The 24,091-nt window shown below is 40.5% G+C and overlaps 1 protein-coding gene across 4 annotated transcripts in view; it reads right to left on the reverse strand.

Moving 5' to 3' along the window:
- SULF2 (sulfatase 2) overlaps positions 1-24,091 on the reverse strand; it is a gene marked incomplete at its 3' end in the record, with an annotated part of 267,812 nt that overhangs the window by 225,078 nt on the left and 18,643 nt on the right. For 2 of the 4 annotated variants that reach the window (XM_083618523.1, XM_083618522.1), the window contains exon 2: positions 21,950-22,024. The exons of the other annotated variants lie outside the window; for them this stretch is intronic. The remainder of the gene's footprint in view (positions 1-21,949; positions 22,025-24,091) is intronic. 4 annotated transcript variants of the gene reach the window in all.

Below are 24,091 nucleotides of genomic sequence, written 5' to 3' on the forward strand. Positions count from 1 at the left end.
TTTATTTATTTGACATGGTGTGATTTTCTTAGCTTTGTTAATGAAGGAATCGAGGCTCCTTCATTTGGTCTGAAGGGATATGGACTCCAACAATTACGGTAATACAATTTTCCCTCTCTTCCTTTCTTTAGTGCTACCATTTTTTGTTGGATTGAACTATGCACACCACTTAGAGAACACTTAGAGAATGGTTACAACAGATGCTGTAATGATTATCTGTATTTCAAAACCTAGACACACACTTAGCTAGGAATAAGTCCCTTTGAACTCAATAAGTAGCCATGCATAGAATTTTGGTAGGGGAGTGGTTGGTTTTTTGTTTTTTGTTCTTCTTTTTGCTTTTGCTTTCATTATGAATTTTGGGTTCTTATTTTGTATTTGTATGTTGTGAACTGTCCTGCGAACTTTGGATGAAGGGTGGTATACAAATTTAATAAATATTAATAATAATACAGAAGTATGCTGGTACATCGGTTTTCGAACGTCTCCATGGACGAACGTTTTGTAAATGCTTTCATTTTTGAATGCACCTCGGAAGCCGAATGGCTTTTGCTTAGTGTATATGCCCCCCCCCCCCAGTTTTCTCTATTAAATTTGCAGGCTGCCCTCTGCACCTTGGTCTCTGAACATTTCGGAACTCAAACGGACTTCTGGAATGGATTATGTTCGAAAACCGAGGTACCACTGTATATAAATTGTTGAAATGATAAATAAATTATTCAAGCACTGCAAAGAAAGAATGAAAGTTAGCAACTTCTCAATCACTGCTCTGGTCAGTATGAATGGAAGTGCCCTAGAGTCATGTACAAAGGAATTACACTTTGCCATTGCAATCTTCTCACTCACAGTCCTCCCCCAGCGCACCCCAGCAGAAGGAACATTCTGAGGTGAAAAGAGGAGTGAAGACCCGGGAGGACCACCACCAAGTATGAAATCCTGTTAAACCCTTTAACAATACCAAAACTAACAGACCCTGACAGAATAAGCTCATAAACTGTAGGTGGGGGAATGAAGGGGGGCAGGGAGGCATGAAATTAATGCAAGATACTGGAGCTGTTTTTCCATATGCAGAATTCCCTGTTCTCCGATGGCTGACAAAAGAAGTTCCCATTTGAAAATCTGCTGCAGCTGATAAAAGTGGAAGCGCTTAGGATGGAGAATTTAAAATTCCTTCAGCATTCAAAACATATTATTTAATCTTTTTGATGCGGGTATTTAGTTAAAATTCAGAAACAAATTCAGCTTCGTTAAATAGCTTTATCTCTCAGATTAAGAATGAGGTAATCAAGGCAGGTGTCCTATCACACTTGGAAGTAAGTCACATTGAACACATTAGGTCTCACTTCTCAATAAAGATGCACAGGATTATGCTGTGCTATTAATTTTAAGTCAAGAGTCTTGTTTAAATCATTCTTTGCCAGGTTTTGAATGTAGTGTAGTTAAGAGTGCTGGCCTAGAACCAGGGAGACCGGAGTTCAAATCCAGGTTCAGCCACAATGCCCACTGGGTGATCTTGTGCCAGTCAACGTTTCCCTCACAAAGTTGTTTTGAGGGATTGGAAAGAACTGAGTGTACCACCTTGAGCTCCTTGGAAGAAAGGTGGGATAAAAATGTAATAATAAATAAAAGGGGGAAGAAATCACTACACACTTCTTCTGCAAGCATCAAAAACTATAAAAAGCAAGTGCAGGGGTCCTTGGTAACCAGTCAAAATTTGTGGTCTCCTTTCCTACTTAAAAGGAAGCGGGAGGGTGTTGTTTCCAATGTCAATGTTGGGCTTTGGTGATGCTCAGCGCACCTCTGAAGTCTAGTAAGTTTAAGAATACTTCCCACCCCTTCTCCCCAGCTGTGAGTTCAGGTGTAGGATAAGGCTGCTGTCCTTTGCCAGAAGAGAGGGGGAGATCTACACAGCACACTAGCTTCTGGAGTCCTTGCCAAATACCATTTGCTCCCATCAAATACTCAAAAACTACTCAGCTAATTCGGATAGAACATTCTCCAAGAGAATGGTTTTACTTTGTTGCTACAGAACAAGATGGATAAAGAATAGAAGAGAAGGGTTACTGGTGTGGGAAAAAGGCACGTTTATAACTCTTGCTTAATAAACTGAGATATGGTCACCCAAATGTGGCCTGAGTATTAACATTGCTATAAGAAGCTTAATTTATATTCCTTACATTTAGGGAAAGTGGCAAAACAACATCATTTGTCTAAAACTGACTAATGAGGCATACTGTTTACAAAACACACGAACATTTATTTATTTATTTATTTATTTATTTATTTATTTATTTATTTATTTATTTATTATTTTTATCCAGCCATTTATCGATCAAGACCCCAGGGAAGTTCACAACACCCCTCCCCCCAAATGCTACACTTCACAAAATACAACAATAAGATCTAACCATTACTAAAAACATTACATTCGGCAGGCAATGCTCCATTGACTGTACTAAATATACATATGTGAACCACACCTGCAGCTGATGCACAGCTACCCACCCGCAAAAGCCTGAATGGGAAAAACAAAACAAATTAAGCCAAATAGTGAATACTGTACAACATATTTGCATGCTGGCATGTACCAAACCTTTTCACTGTGTGCGCACCAGACAACATGGCAGCAAAACAGGGTGGCATGTATCATCATGACAGGCTTGATGCCTGGTATCCAAGATACGTTAACATGCTGATAAGTTACTTGTTTCCCAGCTGTGAGAACTGGTTGCTGCATTTGATTCCTTGGTTGAAGGCAAGCTAAATTAAAACTGCAGTGACCTATATTGTGCTTCAGCTAATGACCCAGTTAACCTCTGGTTAATTTTTTGTCTCCTGGTGTCCTGGGAACAGGGAGATGTTTACTTCGGTTGTGACAAACCTTTAGAAACGAGCCACTGGCATTTCTTTATTCTGGAGCTGTGTGTTTTAATAGAAATTAGCTAATGAACCATGGGGGTCTGAAGAAGTTGCTGAATCCCAATGAGGGGCTTTCTCTCTGTTCTCCTTCACCCTAATTTACATGACTTAAGCTTTTTGCCTTTTAATTTCCCCCCCTTTCCCCCTTTTTGTTTCTTGATTATTGATCTGTCTCCTGGGGAGGAAACAAACCGTTTTGCTTAGTGGGTAGGGCATTACTGTTGGCAGCTTGCCAGCTAGTTTCTTCACAAGTTTTATAATACAAATTATACCAAAGGCGCACATACACATATGTTGGCAAGGAAAGCTGCAGCCACAATGCACTTTTTATCCTTGACATAGCTGGTACGAAAACAAATGGGAGGATAATTGCAAAATAACAATGTTGTCCTTGGTAGAAGGAAGGTCTGTCTAACCAGAAGTAATGTAACTCTCCAGTGGGAATAGGAAAATGCTCCAAGTGAGGTAACACACGTAGCTTGACTCTCCTTAAGGAAATGATAGTGCATCTGATAACTGGCACAGGGGAAGAAAGACAGGAGCCTTTGTAGGCTCAATATGCAAGTTTACTCCTGATAATCCATACTACATAATAAGGATTGGGGCTTTCACCCACGTAGATAGAACTTGGTGAACTAATCAAATGGGCTGGTTTACTTAGATCAGGGATGGGGAACCAAATTCAGCTAAAGGAGTGCAGGTCCTTCTTGTTAAGTATAGTGATTTGATTTACTGAAAGTGGGAATGCTTAAATGCATTACTGTGTGTTAAATTCTGGAATGTTCCCCAGTAACTCTCATGTGATTGGTTAACTCTGGTCACATGGGAGGTATCTTATTCCATTCTCCATTTTGTTTTTTGTGTGAGTGACTTGACTGGAATGGCTGCATGTCCATGGACACCGAAGAAGAGACAGTGTTAGATAACTCTCTAAATGTGATAGAGGAGAGGATTGCTAAAGTTTCTTTGTGAATATATGTGACAGAAAGAAGTACAGAAGCTGATGTTCTCCCAAAGAAGCAGTAAAGAGAAGTCTTTTGGAAGGAGAAAGTGGGAACCTCTCAGAAGGAGAGCCTAGCTGAGTAATGTAAGGTAAAAAAGTAAAGGTAAAGGGCCACCGGATGGTTAAGTCCAATCAAAGGTGACTCTGGGGTTGTGGCGCTCATCTTGCTTTCAGGCCAAGGGAGCCGGTGTTTGTCCACAGACAGCTTTCCAGGTTATGTGGCCAGCATGACTAAACCGCTTCTGGTGCAACGGAACACCATGACGGAAAGCAGAGTGCACGGAAACACCGTTTACCTTCCCGCCACAGCGGTACCTATTGTACTGATATACTTGCGCTGGCATGCTTTTGAACTGCTAGGTTGGCAGAAGCAGGGACAGAGCAATGGGAGCTCATCACCATCGTGCAGATTCGAACCACCAACCTTCTGATCAGCAACCCCAAGAGGCTCAGTGGTTTATACCATAGCGCCACCCGCTCTGCAGCTGAGTAATGTACAAAAGGCTGAGTGCATGTACTGAAAAGAGAGAAAGACACACTTTGTTTGCATGTTTAAGGAAGAAGCTGTAATCTTCAGCTAAGAAAAACTAAGCCCATGCTTAGATAAGCATGTGAATGTAAATACTTTGCATATATTCTTCTTGAGCTATATGTTCTGCAAGTAAAAAGTGTTTGGACATTGTATTAATTTCAAGAAGTGTATTGCACACAATTTGGCTTCCTAACTGCAGTTTAGCTACTTTGCCAACACTCCCGTGCAACCTTCCAATGGCGGTTGGGGCCAGAGGTGGTTGTACACTAGGCTGATTGCTGCACACACCTCTTTATCCTCCAACCAGGCAAACCAGAAGCATGATCAGAATTCAATGACGCATTCAGGCCACTTGAGGAAGGTGTGAAGCAGGGCAAGTGAGGGTTGTGGCCAGGGGATTCAGGCTGATGAGGGAGTGTAGCCTGGGGAGGATCCCAAGGGTCAGAGAGAGAGAGGCCTGGAGGACCACATTTAACCTCTAGGTCTCAGTTCCCTACTCCTTCGGTAAGCCATAGCTAACACTAGCCACAGTTCACTGTTTGAAAATAACAACAAACTACAATTAGCTGAAAATGAAAGCTTGTAGCTATGCTGTAGGGAGAGTTGGTGTATCTTATGAGCCTGAGGCTTGTTATACATTGCACCTAACCAGTTCTTTTCAACCTGATGCCCTCCAGGTATTTTTGACTACATCTCCTAGCATCACTGACTATTGGTCATGGTGGCTGGGGCTGATGGAAGTTGGGAACTGAAAGCACCTGTACAGTACTGGGCCTGGGAAACCTGCAGCAAACTATAAGACACACTTCCTGCTGCTGACTGGTTTCCAGTATGCGCCTCTATAATTTATTGGAAGATTTAAATGCCAAATAAATTTTAGGTGATTAAAAAAAAAGACATGTTTATAGGTTTATGCACAGAACTCCCATTAGAAAAGTTGGAATGATATTTCCTAATTTGATATGCCTTCTTCAAATATTTAAGAAAACAGACTATATGAAATATTACCTATTTGAGCAATATAGATTTTTCTGCGTGTTTCTGGCAGACTGAAATGTTTCTGATTAGATAATGCCTTGAAACAGCTTGCAAAATAACACACATAAAAAACAGCAAAGGAACCAGTAGTCATTCCATTTGGCTTACCAAAGGGACCACAAAGGTTGAAAAGTAACGTTTTTATTAGCATTTGTAAAAATTATGGAAGCAAAACACTGTAAACAACACAGTTCCAACAAAGAGGCTCCAATTCATATTAATTTGGGAATAAAATTTATTAGTCTCGGTATAATGTACTTCTGTGTAAACCTGTTTAGGATTCTATTGCATTGCACAGAAGTGGCTAAATGAAGTCTGATGTAGGGCAGAAATGGGGGGGCGGGGATCTGCTTCTAAAACTAATATGACACAATTACAACCACAATTGATTGAAACCAAGTTTTAAACTGATAATAGCAGGACTAGTGATTTATAAGCAGGTAAATTATATTGTATTTTCTGAAATTGTGATATGTTAAGATTTGAAGAATTAACATAGCCAAGTTAATTATTCTGGGTATCATTCAGCTAAGTTTTACTGAAATTAATAAAGCTCGTTGATTTTAATGGGTCTACTCTGAGTCAATTATGAGCACAAACACATCTGTCTACTAATGTGATCATTCCTGGGCAAGCCCTGGATCCCCTGTTTGAAAGGTGAGGATGTCTGAACTAGGGAGCAGAGCCTTTGGCAGTGGCTGTCCTAGAAATTTGAAATAGCCTCCCTATGAGGTTAAGCTATGCTCCTTTCCCTTTTGGTTTTAGGAAATTATGTGAGGCCAGGTTTTTGTTCTTGGTTTTTTATTAAGAAAGCATCTGGCTAGCTGATAGAGCTCAAGTGCTTTATGGAACCGCATCCCTGAGATATGACAGGTACACACAATATCTCCTTGCCAGAAACAATTGGAGGCATTTTGTTTCAACAAGTTTACAGCTGGTTTTATTTATATTGTTTTTAGTTGTTTGTACTGTAATATTGTAAATTGCCCTAAGATTTACATGAAAGGTGATTCATAAAGTAAAATAATAACATTTAAAGTGGCTGATTTTATTTTCACTGTTGCTTTGATTTATTCTTTTTAGGTACTGCATTGCTAGTTACATAGATATGTGAATAGTTTTAGTTAGTATGGGGGAGGGGGGTGTATTCTAGCCAAGATAAGGATTTTAAGCAAAGCCATTATCATTCTTACATTGATTACTCTTTCAGAAACAGCCATTTATGGTTTCAAAAGTGAGGTTCAAATCAGCTTTGTAGTAATTCCTGATTGACCATGGCATACATTTAAAGGGTGGAATTCAATGTCATGCTATTACAATCATTCCCTATCCACAAGCACCGCAGCTTGCTAAACAGAAAAATCCACCCCCCGCCCTCCACAGGCTGTTCTGGTGGTTCTCCTGACTCTACCCCCACAAGCCAATTTCAGGGGACACATGGGGAGGAGAAGGGGGAAAGCTCCATTGAGAAAGTAGAAGTCCTTGCACAGGCCTCCCACTGGTGGGGTTTGTTCGGTGAATCCTGCTTTGAATGCAGAATCACCGTCATCTTCAGGTAGAATAGGAATGTCTCCTGCCTGAAACCCTGGAGACCAATTGCCAATCAGTGCACACAATACTGAACTAGATCATGCCTTCTATGCCTCCACCATTGCTTTGCAATGTCATCCAGAAAGGGTGCTGAGCTGCATTTCCCAAGCACTGGAACTCAGCAGTGGATAATGGTAGCCTTTAGCAAACCACATCTCATGAGTCATTGCCAGAATAATCTACACACAGGATTTGGTAGAGGTTGTTTTCCTGAGGTACGATGAGCTCCGCTTTCTTATGTCTTGCTTCTCAGTCAATGCAAAAAAAGTTTGCTTGAACACCAAAGTCCTCTGTCTCTTTCTTGCATGGGCTGGCTGGCCAGTCAGCCTGCCCTGTGCTCAGTCAGTCTTACCTAGAAATTAGCAGAACTCATTTCTTCTTATCTCAGCCCTACAGAGAAATCAGGCATATTTGTACGTACCCATAATCTATGAACTAAGGATATTTTCTTTAATATCAAAGAAGAAAAACTGACTAGATTGGCGTTTTGTCCCTGAAAACCACCAGTGGCTCCTGGTAAATACCAACTGTGAATCTCAATTCAACACTATTTTTAAAAATTACCTTCATAACACAGTTTTGCGTTAAATTCCCAAACAAGGGACCATCCAGTTCTAAACTGAGGCCCAACAATTGTACCGCATAAGATGGTTCCCGACCAATTCACAGGGCCTCTGTTCAACACAGTGAATACATCAGTGTGTGATAGCACTTAAGAGTTCTGGACTAGGAGACCAGTACTGAAATTCCCATGGGTTTCCCATGAAACTCACTTGGGTGACCTTGCACCAGGCCCAGTTTCTCAGCCTCATAGGGTTGTTGTGAGGATAAAATGGGGAGGGGCAGAAGTCTTTGGAGGAAAGAAGGGATACATATACATATATAAACAAATAAATAAATATTCTCAAGCTCCAAGGCCCAATAGGAAAACCAGTTATCAATATATGAGGAAAGCTGTTACCATAGCAAAGGGTTGACACCACAGCTCAACAGCATTGGGTCAGTATCTAGCACATGCATACCATACTAGATTTTGCCAATATAAATGTCCAGTCTAAATTTCAGGGATATGAATGCTCTTCAAGAGAACAAAATTAATGAAAATTACAATGCTAAATCCTTTTTTATTGTCGCTAATTATAGTTTTATAGACACATTGATTAATCAGGGGCCCAGCTAAGAAACGTTACTTGGGGAACATTGTTTGATTTTTTTACAATAAATAATTCATTTGCCAAAAATATTGAAGAGGACAATGGAAAGGGATAAGTGGGTATCCGCAGCAAAATATTTCCCCCAAAAGAGCCGCATATTAGGAGGCTAGGCCCCCAAATACACTAATGCTTTTAAAACTAATTGTTTCAGTGTGCATGTACTAGCTGGCAATAGAGCTTCAACTATACACACTCTGTACTTAACATCCCCTCTTCTTTCCCTTAACGTTACTGAATGGGCAGATATTGAAGAGGGGAAGAGCTTAAAATGCACCCCCTCTCCAATAAGGCAGCTCAAATCTTAGCTGGGTAAAGACCTAAACCCCCATTTAAGTTTAGCCCAATTCAAATCGGGAGTACACCACACTCCCACAATGCCCTGGGCCAGCTATCACCCTTCTTCACAAAGCCATACATCTAAAGTTGGGTTTCCACCTCTCCAAGTGTTCAACAAGCACAATCAAAATGCTCAATTTAGCTGCTGCTTGCCACTCCCCACTTTCCCTGTTACATCTCCCTAAACCATCACCTGCTTTTCCAAGGTAAGGTTAACTGGACGTCTCAGCTGAAAATAACCGAAAGAGTGTTTTTTGCTGCCAGGAATCATGGGGCTTTACTACAAGTCCAACAATCCATGGCTGCAAATGATCTCGAACGGGTCTTCTACTGCACGTTACTTTCCTTACCTTCCAAAATGTAAGGATTTACAGTGGTACCTCGGGTTAAGAACTTAATTCGTTCCGGAGGTCCGTTCTTAACCTGAAACTGTTTTTAACCTGAAGCACCACTTTAGCTAATGGGGCCTCCCACATCCACCCCGCCACCGCCACACGATTTCTGTTCTCATCCTGAAGCAAAGTTCTTAACCCGAGGTATTATTTCTGGGTTAGCAGAGTCTGTAACCTGAAGCGTCTGTAACCTGAGGTACCACTGTACTCATTAATTTTTACTTGTGCAGTGGAAAGGCTAAATTGACCACAGAGGTTTTTAATCTTGAACACGAACAAGCAAATTTTAGGATCTCTAGATTGCTGGTTTGTTTGCTGGCCTTCCTACATCTTCAGTAAACCATTGATTTCTCTTAAGAATTCTCCCCACACAAACATTATTTGTCTTGCATATGACTTTATTTATGTTCTCACTATAATTTATTTGACTGTGTTCAGATTATTTTGCCTTTTAAATTTAAACTCCAGCTTTTACATTCTGAATTAACTAGACCCCTTGTACTTTATCTTTTTGTTTGTTTCTTCACTCTTATTAGGCATTAGATTTTTCATTTGTCAAACATCTGCACCCATGAACTCTAGTCATTCAATGTATCTGGAAGTCTGTCCCCACCAGTCTTCTGTTTTTTACTCCCTTCTTAAAGTAAGAGCAACAATTTCCCCTTGTTTTATTATTCTTAATTGTTTCTTATTTTTTTTATTTATACACTGAGAGAAAAAGAAAAAAGTGCCATTTTTTGGTAACATGATTTATGGCTTTCTCCATACTCTTTAAAGGAAGCATACAATTGAACTATATTCATAACCTTTTCCCTCTTTTGTTTCTTCCTTGTCTTATGACTGTGAACCAGAGAACAGGGCAAAATGCACTATTCAGTTTTCTTTGAAGGAGAGACTTAGGGCACCTTGTGGGTTCTCACATATTTGTATGCTGCATTTTGTTAATCTGATGTACAACTGCTCTTAAGTTTGTGGCTGAAGATTTGAACATTTGCCTGAATGACCGAATCAAAAATTCAATCACAGGAGCATAGCATTTTCTACACTGACTGGAAGTAGCTCTCCAGGGTCTTTCCCCTGCCCAACCTAGAGATGGCAGGGATGGAACTCAAGAGTTTCACAAGCAAAAGGCCTTATCACCACTAAGCTATATATCCACACCAAATTACTTGTACTGGGCTTGGTTTTAAGTGCTTTATTATATTTATTTTCATGTAAATAATTTACTACTACAATCATGATTTTCACATTACAGCACTTCAGTGTGTTTTGCACTACGTGTCAATGTAAAATCAGTGTTATTGTACCTACAGGTTATATTAATCACAGCTAGGGCTGGAGGAGAAATTCAATTCAGGACACATTTAAAGCCGAATCTATCAAATTCACACTTTCCTCTCTCTCTCTCTCTCTCTCTCTCTCTCTCTCTCTCTCTGTATGTGTGTGTGTGTGTTCGTGTTCTGAAGCACAACAATCCCTTGAAAAAAATGACACTTATCTGAATTTTGTGATGTAGCTATCCAACCAATGTTCACACAAAAATCATACGGGGGGGGGGGGGAATGTGCATAAGAATGAAGATATATAACATGCAAAAATGCATTATATTAGTGGGTGGGGAACATATGCCCTGCACCAGTAGTTACTGGACTCCCAACTCTCACCAGCCCCAACAGCCATGGGCAATGGGCAGAAAAGACAGTAGCTAGAACCAAGCAACATCTGGTGGACCACCTCACCCTGACCCAATTCACACCATGCCTTTTGACCAAATGATCTCCAAAGCAGTTTTCAATACATCAAAGCAATGCAAAGAACTGCTCAAAGGTCTTGTTCATCTGGTTACTAGCAGTTGCCAGGGCATTGCTCCTTTTGCTTTTATACTCCTAGGGCAAGGGCCAATTTGGGCAAAGTTCTTTCTGGAAGGCAAAGCACACTCCCTGCAGCTACTTCTTCTCTATCTCAATGATCTTCCCCTTGCCATAGTGTTCTTCCTAGAGGCTAAACCTCCTATTGTCCGTTGTCCCTTGGACAGGCAGTAAGGGCGAGAGTGTGCCTCTTCTCATTTCTGCTGTCCCAGGGCAACTCATTTTATCATGCCAGGATAAAATGTGGTTGTGTCACCCTGATTATGTGGAAAGGATATGAAGGAAGTTCAGTTCATCCATTGATATTCATCATGTGGTTACTGGAACGTCAGGTGCTGCAGATCAAATTTCATAGTCCAACATTTCATACCAACCCAGACGCGGTGCTTTCAAGTGGAAGCTATTCACCTGTGAGCCATCGAAATGTTAGAGAGCAGCTGAAGAACATAAATGAGTGAAATCAGCCCTGAGAGGGTTTCAGTTGGAAAGGGCAACTGCTCACCTGGAAGAGTAAAATGGCTTGCATCCAGTGTAGTGCTAAATAACCAGCCGATCAGCAAAAGGATTTCTGCAACAAGACTCTCCTCCCCTTGTGCATCCCCAAAATCTGTTCTGGGATTCCAGACCAGATTTGGAGAGGGCATTATGAAGGAGTGACTGTGGGCCCTCAGGTGTTGTTCGATTACAATCCCATCAGCCTCAGCCAGCACGACCAGTGGCCAGGGATGATGGGCATTATAGTCCAAAAACACAGGAAGCCCCTCACTTTCCTCATATCCCAATAGTGATGACCATTGCTGATAATGTGGTGACTGGTCATACAGAAACACTCCAGATAAGATCCTTCCAGAGTTTTATTTTTTCTCTTATTAACATCCTTCCTATTGGCTGTGTAAATGCAGGTAAGCATTGCGATACATGTGTAAGGACTGCAGCCTATTTTGTGCCTTCCAGAACAGCTACCCCTGAGCGATACTATATGCCGAGTAAAAAAAAAAAAAAAACTTTGATCATTAATCTGAAGATAAAATACTTGCTATGTCGGCAGCAATTCTAGAAAATATTTTTTACCTAACAGCAGTGAAGTCATGCTGCTAGCTTTATTTCATCATGCTAAATATTATTATTATTAATTTGTTTGGATCTTAGGAAATAATTCTTTATATGCACATGAACTAGTAGTTTTATTTCTGCTTATATCAGGGAAAGAGGGAAGAGAAAAAGACCATGGTATTTTAAAAGCTGACTTTAGTTTTGCATTTAGTGGCAGCACTTGAATTACTCAGAAAAGAGATTAATAATGTAACACACATACAGAGAGAGAGAGATGAATGCATGATTCATGAAGGATACAAATGGCAGCTTCTATTTAAAACTTTCCTGTGATCACAAAGGGACCACCAAGGCAGTTTTGCCCATCTTCAAAAGGGAGGGGGTGGGGAGAAGACCCAGGTTAACCACCAACTGGTGAGCTTTATGTCAATGCTAGGAAAGGTCATGGAACACATAATGAAATACAGTTGACAACTATTCTGTGTGGGGGTTCCATTTCTAGACCCCGTGCACATATAAGGTTGCCCCACCCATCCTGCCCTGTTCCACCCCCCCTCCACCCCCATTCCACCCTTTTTGTGATGTGTTGAGTGACTTTTCAGGTCACTTCCGAGTTTAGTGCCATGTGTGCATGCTCAATCCCATGTATTTCAGACACGCATTAATCAGTTGTTGCCTGTAGTCCGTCTGTGAGCACTTAGAAAAGGATGTTGTCAATACTTAGACCCAGCATGGGTTTCTCAAAACCAAGTCATGTCAGATGAATCTCATTTCACTATTTCTCACTAATGCTTCCTCGTCATCTTGCAGAGGAGGGCAACCAATATGATCAAGGGGCTGGAAACCAAGCCATATGAGGAACAGTTGAGGGAGCTGAGACATTTCCAAAGTGAAATTATATATTTTGATGCCAGTGAAATTCCATGCCACCCTTTTTGGAGTCTTGAATTAAATTTATGCTTCCTCATAATGTGAAGATCCAAACCTTTTGGAATATGTAGTGGTGCCAAGAGTACAAGATGCAAATTGAGCAAACCACAAAGGGAGTACCCAAAGCATCTTTTGATTATTTCCAGGTGAATTGGCTGCAATATGAACATGCATGCGCCACATCAGTTTCTTAGCTCAGGAAACAAGTTTGTAATAGATACATCTTGTGCAATACAAGCTGATTTAGCTAATCTCATTTTGGACTGCTAAAAATCTGTATTTATCCTTCATCACTTTCTGCCACACTTTCACCCACTGAAGAAAAAAATAAACTATGAATGTTCCTTGCTTTGAAGTTCAGTCATTGGTTTCTGAGTATCACAAGTTGATTCCAGATATACAGTTGTATCCAACTAAATCACACTCGAATTAGATCACTTGAAATCTGCGCCTATATGCTTGAGTGTGACTTAGTTGAATACACCCTAAACTATGATTTTAGTCCCAATGATTTCAATAAAAGAAAAGTGTGACTAAGCAAAGCTGCATTCCTAACACCTATTACATGGGAGTAAGCACCAATGGATCCAGTAGGGCTTGCTTCTGAATAGAGAGGGGGTAATATCAAATGCTGGTTCATACTGTCTTCCAGTTGCACTGAACTTTGTTACTCCAAGCACAAGTAGCCAATGTGAGTGGCCCTGAAGAAAGGCAGGACTGCTTAAAAATTATTTATAAATGTACAAAGGATCTCTCATTGTAAGTACTGGCTTCAAAATGTGTTTCAAACTGCACCATTGGCAAGTGAGATGGGGAGCAAAAGGGCAACACTGATTCCCACCAAAGTAACATGTAACAGGCTGGAGGAACAAAAGGGCATTAGTTTCAAAGTAAGCTAGTTGAACTTTGTTTCCAATGAAATCAATGGAACTTCAGTTAACTAACAGGTTACTCTGGATCCAACCCATTGTTAATGCACTTTTTTTTTTGCGGGGTGTGTGTGTGTCAGGAGCTGTTTCCCAGTGAAGAAACAAAACAGTCACAAGGTCTGGTAACATTTTAAGTCATTACAAACAATTTCCTAGTGATGTTCCCCAAAGCAATCAGTATGAGAAGCACCATCTGCACTTTGCATATTGCAGATGCACAATGCTGCTCTATGTCTGATGCCAATTAAGCCAATATATGCAACATTAATTATGCTAATGATATGGCCCTAACAGACAATCCCTTCCTTATTGATTTATTTCTACAGCGATGCAGAAAAGGCTAGCGTGGCGTGCACAAAATTGGTGGAACACTGAGTGCTACCAATCTTCTCTGAACTTCCTGAGGCAACCTTGGAGATAAAGCTAGGCAATCTCCCAGGCACCTGCGCAATACTTATGTGTTACAATGTGGCTTGGATATGGAATTTCACAAGCTATCTAACACAGAAGACATTTCTTCTCGCTAAGGTTAAGTGTCTAACAGCTAGGCTTCTTTTAAAAAGGGAGAACCCATTCTGGAAGCTTAGTGCCTAGCTACTGTTCTTGCTCCCTCCCACCAGACCCCTCTTCCATTCTGTGGCAGAATAAAAAGATAATCAGCTACAAGCAGACAAAAACTGTTATAAAGATCAAAGCAGAGTGAAGTGGTTTAGACACTAGTCAAAGCCCAAATGCTAATGTTTCAAATGAACTTGCAGTGAACCATATTGTGTATGAAATCATTTTGATCCAGCTCCAACGCTGTATCATCTGCACGTCTGTATTAATGATATCACCCCACTGAGGGAACAGATGCAAATATCAGAACACATCTGAAGCCAGCTTTGTTTTTCCAGAGGAAGCAGAATCTGATAGGACAGTCTCTCTATTTGCAACCTCCCTATCTAATGAACAAGATACAAAAGAGGTTGTATGTACATGGTGGCAGGGGCAGGGGTGGGGAGAGAGGCAGAAAGCCCAAGCTTTCGTTTCCAATTTCGCTGCAGCAATTTGAACCACAACTAGACAAGCTGCTGTGCAGTTTAAAAAGCTGCCTGCCTCTTCAACAGTGGAAACTGTAGCTGGAAAAACCAAGGATCAAAGGTCTGGCTATGTGCAAAGTTCTCTACCACATGCTTATATCTCTTGTTTGGATACCAGTCCTATGAAGTACAGAGAAGAGAATGTGTCAATTTCAGTTTCTCCATTTCACATTTTTCCAATCTCAAATTCTCTGCATTTCCATGTCAGTTTGTAACTTTGTTTTCTAAGAGTTCCCTTTGTCTTATTTTGAAAGCAAACCCCTATCAAGTTTCATGAACCAGGAAGGAGGAAAACAGGGTTCAATTTTTCCAAAGCATTTTTAGTGCCAGTGCTGATGAAAATACTTATGAATATTCAATTTCAAGAAGTGCTGCAAAAAAATCCATGTTGGCACTACCTTCCAAATGACAACGATTCCTTGCAAAACCTTTAGCACGAAACAAAGGCTTTGAATTTATCACTGTTTTCATTCTAGTGGAATGGGGAAAACAACACACCCTCATTATCCAAGTTGCTTAAAATGTTATTTGCGACACTCCAGGAAAATTAATTCCAGGAACACGCACCAGGGCATTTCATATATCTGGTTGTTTTAATAATCTTCAGAGAGATATAAATAGATAGCATGCTCAGATGAAGACTCTGGAACTTAAAGCAAAGTCATCTTACCACAAAAACGAGAAAGTTAAAACCAGAGCATGTGTAAGATTGTGAAATAGTGGAATTATTATTGATTGGGACCATTTGTCAGAAGAAGGGATTGTCTTCAAGAGAAGTCACGAATCTGACACAACCCCATTTAAGGCAACAGACTCTGGACTAAACCTTTCCCCTCTTCACAGAACCAAAACAACTTCTGCACAGAGGAGACTAGCTTTCAAAGACTCCAACTAGCCAGAGAATGCTTGACCTTTAAACATTTCGATATTGTCAGCAACCAATTTGGAACAAGTCTCCTGAAACAGAGAGGAGCATGTTCTACACAGAGCAATTGTTGATCTAGTCTTTTGGTTGGAATGAGATATACCGTATTTTTCTCTCTATAACACGCAGATTTTTTCTCCTAAAAAGGAAGGGGAAATGTCTGTGCGTGTTATTGAGCGAATGTGTGGTCCCTGGAGCCGACTAGGGCGAGCGCAGGAACAAAAATCAGGCAAAAATCAAATCCGTGTTGGAGAAGGGAAACCTGAAAAGAGGAAGTTGCTGCTTTCCTGCATTCTGCCTCAGGGTCTTACTGCCCACCCGCTTGTGTTTCGTTGCTGTGTTTGCTCAAACGGAACAAAGAGCAGGCAAATCCCCTCCCCTCCAGGGAGTGTCCTTCCTTCTAATTCCTCTCCCTGCTCCTCGCAGGCAGCCAGAAAACATGCAGGTGGGAGAGAGAGAGAGACAGAGAGAGGGGGGGCTGGCTTGGGGGGGGGACTTTTGCCTTTCTTTCCTCCCTCCGGTAAAACCCCTCTCCTGCATTCTTAGCCAGCTGCTTCTCTGCACACCCCTCTCATGCTCCTTGTCCCTTCTGTGTTTTTCCTTCCATCCCCACTTAAAATATAGTTACAAAGCATGGATCCACATGGATCCTCAGGATCTGGGGCTGCAATGGTGCAAAAATGTGGTTAAAAAGCATGGATCCACATGGATCCTCAGGATCTTTGCATTGGGTCACCCCAAATTCACCATCAGATCACATAGCATGTCCATGGCTACATCTTGCACCAAAAAAATCACGCACCCACTGTTGCCTGGGGGCCACAATGGTGCAAAAACGTGGTTACAAAGCATGGATCCACAGGGATTCTCAGGATTTTTGCATTGGGTCACCCCAAAGTCACCATCAGATCACATGTCTCTGGCCACAGCATGAAGCACAAAAATGATACATCCACTGTTTCATTCAGAATTTCCCCCCCTTGTTTTCCTCCTCTAAAAACGATGTGCGTGTTATGGTCAGGTGCGTGTTATAGAGCGAAAAATACGGTATAACCAGATACTCATACTATCATGGGCTTTAAGAGGTAAATATTCACTCATGACAGAAAGTGTCAGGCTTTGAGGAGAGGTGTGCCACCTGATTCAAGAAACTACTAACTGGGAGAGCAGTGCTGAAATCCCCACTCAAACATGAAACTCACTTGGGTGACCTTGCGCCAGGCCCAGTCTCTCAGCCTCACAGGGTTGGTGTGAGGATAAAATGGGGAGGGGCAGAAGCATGTCTTTGGAGGAAAGATGGGATACATATGCATACATAAACAAATAAATATTCTCAAGCTCCAAGATCCAATAGGAAAATCAGCTATCATTATATGAGGAAAACTGTTACAGTAGTGAAAGGTTGACACCACAACTCAGCAGCTTTGGGGAATTGTGTAAGCATATCTTTATAGAACTCACTTGTCTAAGATGAAAATCTCAAGGCTGGTTGCTGTTCAGACTCACTGACTCTTGTGGTTGATCTCTTTGCAAAGCTATGTGGTAAAACCACATGGCACTGCAGTTCCCTCCTCTCTTACCTGCACTCTTAAGATTACGCACACCTCACATTTCTTTCCTGGGATTTCTGCTAATATTAAATAAAGCCCAATTCCTGTTCTTACCTGCTACCTGCTCTACCTTGCCTGCTTAACTGCTGCTTATTTGACTTGAAAGCTATTGTGATTTAACGGTTACAGTGCCAGACTAGAACTGGAGAGATATTGGTGTGAATGCACTCTGGATGATCTATTCACACTATTTCAGCTTGATCAACCTCACAGGGTTTTTGTTGCAATAATAATAATAATAATAATAATAATAATAATAATAATTTATTCATACCCCACCCATCTGGGGTATAAATACCCAGCCACTATATAATGAGAGGACGCTGCCTCTAAAACATATTGCAAGCTACCCTGAGTTCCTAGGAGAAAGGCTGGGATTACAGTGTAAATAATAATTTATTTAAGGCACATGACTCAGTGTGAATACAATTTACCCGCTGGTAAAATTCTTACAAGGGTGTGCATGAAGCCACAGTAAGACAGTCATCTCAGTCCATATAAATACAGTGGAACCTCGGGTTACATACCATCCTCCTTATGAACGCTTCAGGTAATGAGCTCTACTAACCCAGAAGTAGATGCTCCTGGTAGCAAATTTTGCTGCAGGAAGTGAGCGGAAGTTGCGCACCGGCGGTGTGGTGGCACCGGGAGGCCCCATTAGCAAAAGCGCGCCTTGTGTTAAGAACGGTTTCAGGTTAAGAATGGACCTCCGGAACAAATTAAGTTAATAACTGGAGGTACTCCTGTAGCCAAATTGCCCCGGTGTGTGTTCTCTTAACACTACAAAATTTTGGTCAATGGTATCATCATGTCAGTTTTACTTTGTTTCCCCAGATTTCTGATCATGCACAAGAGTGTAATGAAATTCTCTTTACTACTTGGCAGAATACTACATTGAGTAGACACAATTACCACGTTATCGTACTTCTTCTATTAATATGTGGTAATACCCTTCTTACAACGTCTGGCTAGATAAGGCCATGAGTCAAGAAGTTGTCTGGTCACCCACGCAGGTTCAGAGACAATGCCAAACAGCCAGTCAGCTCATGGGAAGTTACCACTTGGTAAAGTAGTCACCTGTATTCATACAGGCAAACACTCTTATTCTTGTTACAGATAGGTAGCCGTGTTGGTCTGCCATAGTCAAAACAAAAAAAAAAATTTCTTTCCAGTAGCACCTTAAAGATCTGAAGAAGTGTGCATGCACACGAAAGCTCATACCAAGAACTACTCTTATTCTTGGTATTTTGCCAGACAGCATCACTCTCTTCCCTGAACAAATGATTGCTATGACTGCAAACAATCTGTCTGGAGCTGTTCCAATGCAGTCTTCTGGATCAGACTTCCCAGCCCAGGGAACACACATAAAGCACCCATTTTGCTTGTACATATTCTCCTGTTGGATTAGGGGTGATGATTTGTTTGTGCTAAGTCTCAACTGAAAATCTGTCTTGGCACATTCATCTGAACTCTAAGAGGGGCTATGTGCACTTATAAACCTTTCTCTATTAGTCAGCATTAGCTGCTTCCTGCTAATTTTTGTGTCATTTATTGTGTGCTAAATGGAACAATTCTTGCTTATTAAATGAAAATGAAAATCCAGCAATTAATGGTTAAAAAGAGAGAGAGAAAAGCTTAATTTTACTAAGCCAAATATCCTAAAATTATTATTTGTTCAAACTGATGGGAAGTCTCTTTAGGATAACAACCACTCAGCATAACATCTTCATCTTGAGTTCTCTCTCAAACTGATTGCAAAGATCAAATACCCTTATGAAAATCACCAGAAAGAAACCAACTACAGATACCTATGTACAACTAAAATATGGAGAATTCTTAACTGTACACAAGCTATCATTTCAATGGAACAACGAAGGAGACTTTCCCCTTACTGGTATTACAGCACTAGCTCTGAGCTGACAAAAGTAGATTTATTACTATACTGACAAAGATGATGGAGTTGCAGTAGGAAATGCATCTCTCCTGATTCCACTTACTTTCTATACCTTACTACTGTAGTCCTTGCACTGGTTACCTCAATACTGAATTACCGCAATGCACTCTATATGGTTACCACCAACACATGATACCATCGAAAGAACTGAAGTGTCTTCCCATCTGCTACTGGACCAGGCTGAAGGTACTTGCCTTTCCTGGTATGTCCCAGCTCAATCATTGAGATTATTTGGGGAAGCACTATTAGTTGTCCCCCACAGACCAGAAACACAACTTATGCTACTGAGTCATGCAATCAGTGTAGTGGACCCAACACTACAGAACTCTCTCCCATTAGGAAGCAGGCAGGCACTGTCCCTACTAAGTTTCAGATGCCAGGTGAAAAGAAAATTAATTCAGGAAGCCTTTTCACCATGGATGCTGTTCTGATGTTTTATTCATGTTCTAAATTTCGTATGTTTTTATTCGAGAACCAGATGAGATGAAAAGTGGTGTGTGTGCACGCAGTCCCACATGGATACTGGAGTTCTGAAACATCTGGTTTAATCTATTTTATTCTTAGAGGAAACATTTTAGAACACAGAAAGCACAATTTTCTTGAGTGTGCTGGAGACAGGGAGCATAAAATGTTCACATGCCACACTAAGCTTGATTAATCCACAATGTGTACCAGCACACACAGCCAGCGAACCCTCTTTACACAAGCAAGAGGTTGGCTTAATATTCTTTCTGAATCAAGGATGACTGTTTCTTTCCCCCCAACTAACCATGGATTGCTGCCCAGCCTTGAACCATGGTTTGTTGGAGGCTTTGTAATAATGGTATCTTAAGGTGAAGTAAACCATCAAACCTGGGCCATAGCTCAGTGGTAGTGCATCTGCTTTGCATGTAGAAGGTCCTAGGTCCAATCCCTGGCATCTCCGGGTAAGGCTGGGAGATACACAGGACCATTAGACTATTGTTCCATCTAGCTCATTATTGTCTACAGCACCGACTGGCAGAAGCTTTCAAGATAGGAAACTTTCCTAGTCCTTCCCGGAGATACCAGGGACTGAATCTGGGACCTTTTGCTTGATGCTGTATTGTTTTTAATATTCAGTTGGAAGCCGCCCAGGGTGGCTGGGGAAACCCAGCCAAATGGGCGGGGTATAAATAATAAATAAATTATTATTATTATTATTATTATTATTATTATTATTATTATTATTTGCATACAAAGCATGTGCTCTGTAACTGAACCAGGGCCCTTCCCTAAAACAGCTAAATACATACTGTGCCTAACTGAAAGAAACTGGTTGAAATACGATATTTTTTATTATTATATGATGTTGTCCTAACTCAGTTTAGCATATTTGCAAGAGAATGCATTTACACCAAAGTGCCACACTTATTATTCAATTCTCAGAGCTCACCGTTTTACTTCAAATGGGTCACAAAGAAATCATCTGCAATTTAATTTTCATGTAAAAATTCATTTTCTGAATGAGTCAAACCAACACCATCCACATACAAGAAGGAGGCATCATCAGGATTGTGGAAAATTTAAGATTTGCTGAAGTATGTTTTTTTAAGGGGAGGGGAACTCTGATTGGCGGCGGGGGGTGGGTGGAAATCCCCTAGAATAGGTCAGTAAGGACAGAACATGCTCAGTGGTCATAGAACACTGAGTGCCTGTTTGGGGTGGATGGAAACCTACCAGGAGAAGAAGGAAATTCCTTGGAAAGGGTATGATGGGCAGAAACCTGGAAATAACCACTGTGCACTACAGGTTTCACTTTTGTTTCTAAATGTGGAACAATGGAACAAAGAGGCTGGAGGGGTTTAGGGAAAGTCAACTGCCTTAACAGATCAAAAAGAGTATCACAAGCAGAAGGCAGGAGCAATCTAAATAAACCTTGCTAGAATTGCTACCAGCACAAGGAATTTGCTTAGAAAACACATCCATATCCAATGTTACTTCTGGTTATGAACGCTTCAGGTTACAAGCTCCGCTAACCCGGAAGTAGCTGCTCCTGGTTGTGAACTTTGCCCCAGGATGTGAATGAAAATCGTGCGCCAGAGGCACACGCGCAGTGGGAGGCCCCATTAGCGAAAGTGCGCCTCAGGATAAGAATGGTTTCAGCTTAAGGACGGACCTTCAGAACGAATTAAGTTCGTAACCAGAGGTACCACTGTATAAACAAGTAGCACATGTATTGCTAGAATACTTTATTAATAAAGTTGGCCTTGCACAAATAAATTTGCAGTGGAGTTGAGCCAATGCAAGTATTTTTCTTAATTTAAAATGTAGTCAAGACAATGCATAATTCTATTACAGAACAAATAGTCTTCAGGATCTGCTTTTTAAAAGATCATGTAGGAGACACTAATGTTTTGCCCAGGCTACAGAATTCTGGCAGCAAATATCCAACAAGTTTAGAAAGCAACTGAGTGTTTCATTATCTCCTTAATCACACCATAAAAGTATAGCCTACTTCCAACATTTCTGCTTTGTGGTGAAAAAATATATTGGCTATATTTTTGCACATACCTACAGGAGGGTGGGGTGTGTTCAAAACAATATATCACTTACTTGGGAGGAAAACATGCAATATCCACCTCATCATGCCATTTCTATTCTCAGAGCAGCTACCTGGTAGATACTGACCTAAAAATAAAAATAAAGAAAGCTGTCAGAGTACAGTATGTCTGATGGGTTCTCTCGTCTACGCACATTTGATATACTGCCTTCTATCATTGCTTGTGCTAATGCTCCACAATTTGAGATCGGCTGCTCCTGCTTTGCTGGAAGCTATTAAGGACTATTTGTCTTTTCAAGCTAAATATTCAGACGTATTATATAAACAATCATTCCTAAACTACAGCCCAACTTGAGAAGTGCTGAGTCTGCAGAAAACTCACCTCCTGCTGTGCATGTTTAGGATTAGCAGCCTCTTTTTTTATATATAAGATATTTATTGAAGTTTAACAATTACAGAAAAAAGAAAAACAGACAGTAATAATAAAAAAGATTACACTACTTCAAAAAAAAATACAACACTAAAGCGAAAAAAGAAAAAGAAAAGAAGAAAAAACCCAAAAACAATACAACAAAACAATAACATTTTTTTAAAAAAACATGAACATCCAGTATTTTCATATCATTATCTTTCATTTACTTATTTCCTTGACTTCCTCACGCCTCCCTTTTTGTATTCTGTTTCATAATTGTTCCAGCAAGTCCTTTCCCTCTTTCTCAAATTTTGTTCCTTAATTTATCTTAACACAATTTAACCTTGAATTTTACACTTTAACCCATTAACAGTCCATTTTTACTTAATTCTTTGTAACCTTTCTGCTAAGACCATGTAAATCCATTCCATCATCTTTCTAGCATTCATTAATTTTACAGTGTTTTTTTAAGTATACTTTAAATTTTTTCCAATCTTCTTCCATCGACTCTTCTCCCTGGTCTCGGATTCTGCCAGTCATTTCCGCCATTTCCATGTAGTCCATCAGTTTCATCTGCCATTCTTCCCTGGTGGGTAGGTCTTGCGTCTTCCAGTACTTTGCAATAAGTATTCTTGCTGCTGTTGTGGCATACATAAAAAACGTTCTGTCTTTCTTTGGCACCAATTGGCCAACCATGCCCAGGAGAAAGGCCTCTGGTTTCTTCAGGAAGGTATATTTAAATACCTTCTTCATTCCATTATAGATCATCTCCCAGAATGCCTTAATCTTTGGGCATGTCCACCAAAGGTGAAAGAAAGTACCTTCTGTCTCCTTACATTTCCAGCATTTATTATCAGGCAAATGGTAAATTTTTGCAAGCTTGACTGGTGTTATGTACCACCTATAGATCATTTTCATTAAATTCTCTTTTAAGGCATTGCATGCCGTAAATTTCATACCAGTGGTCCATAACTGTTCCCAGTCAGCCATCATAATATTATGTCCAACATCTTGTGCCCATTTAATCATAGCAGATTTCACCGTTTCATCTTGAGTATTCCATTTCAACAGCAAGTTATACATTCTTGACAAATTCTTAACTTTAGAGTCTAACAGTTCTGTTTCCAATTTAGATTTTTCCACCTGGAAGCCAATTTTTTGTCCGAATTATATGCCTCCATTATTTGATAATAATGGAGCCAATCTCGCACTCTATTTTTTAATTTTTCAAAACTCTGCAATTTTAGTCTGTCTCCCTCTTGTTCCAAAATTTCCCAATATTTCGGCCATTTAGCCTCCATATTGAGTTTTTTCTGAGCTTTCGCTTCCATTGGTGACAGCCACCTTGGGGTTTTATTTTCAAGCAGATCCTTGTATCTTAACCAAACATTAAACAGTGCTTTTATGACAATATGGCTTTTGAACGCTTTATGTGCTTTGACCTTATCATACCACAAATATGCATGCCAACCAAATACATTATTGAAACCTTCCAAATCCAACACATCAGTGTTTTCAAGAAGCAGCCATTCTTTCAGCCAGCAAAAAGCGGCTGATTCATAATAAAGTTTTAAGTCTGGCAGGGCAAATCCACCTCTTTCTTTTGCATCTGTTAATATCTTAAATTTTATACGAGGCTTCTTGCCCTGCCAGACAAATCTAGAGATATCTCTCTACCACTTCTTAAAACAATCCATTTTATCCACAATTTGCAATGTTTGAAACAGAAACAACATTCTTGGCAATACATTCATTTTTATCACAGCAATTCGGCCTAAAAGCG

Source organism: Podarcis filfolensis, assembly GCF_964270895.1.
Source record: "Podarcis filfolensis genome assembly, chromosome: 6".
Taxonomy (NCBI): Eukaryota; Metazoa; Chordata; class Lepidosauria; order Squamata; family Lacertidae; genus Podarcis; species Podarcis filfolensis.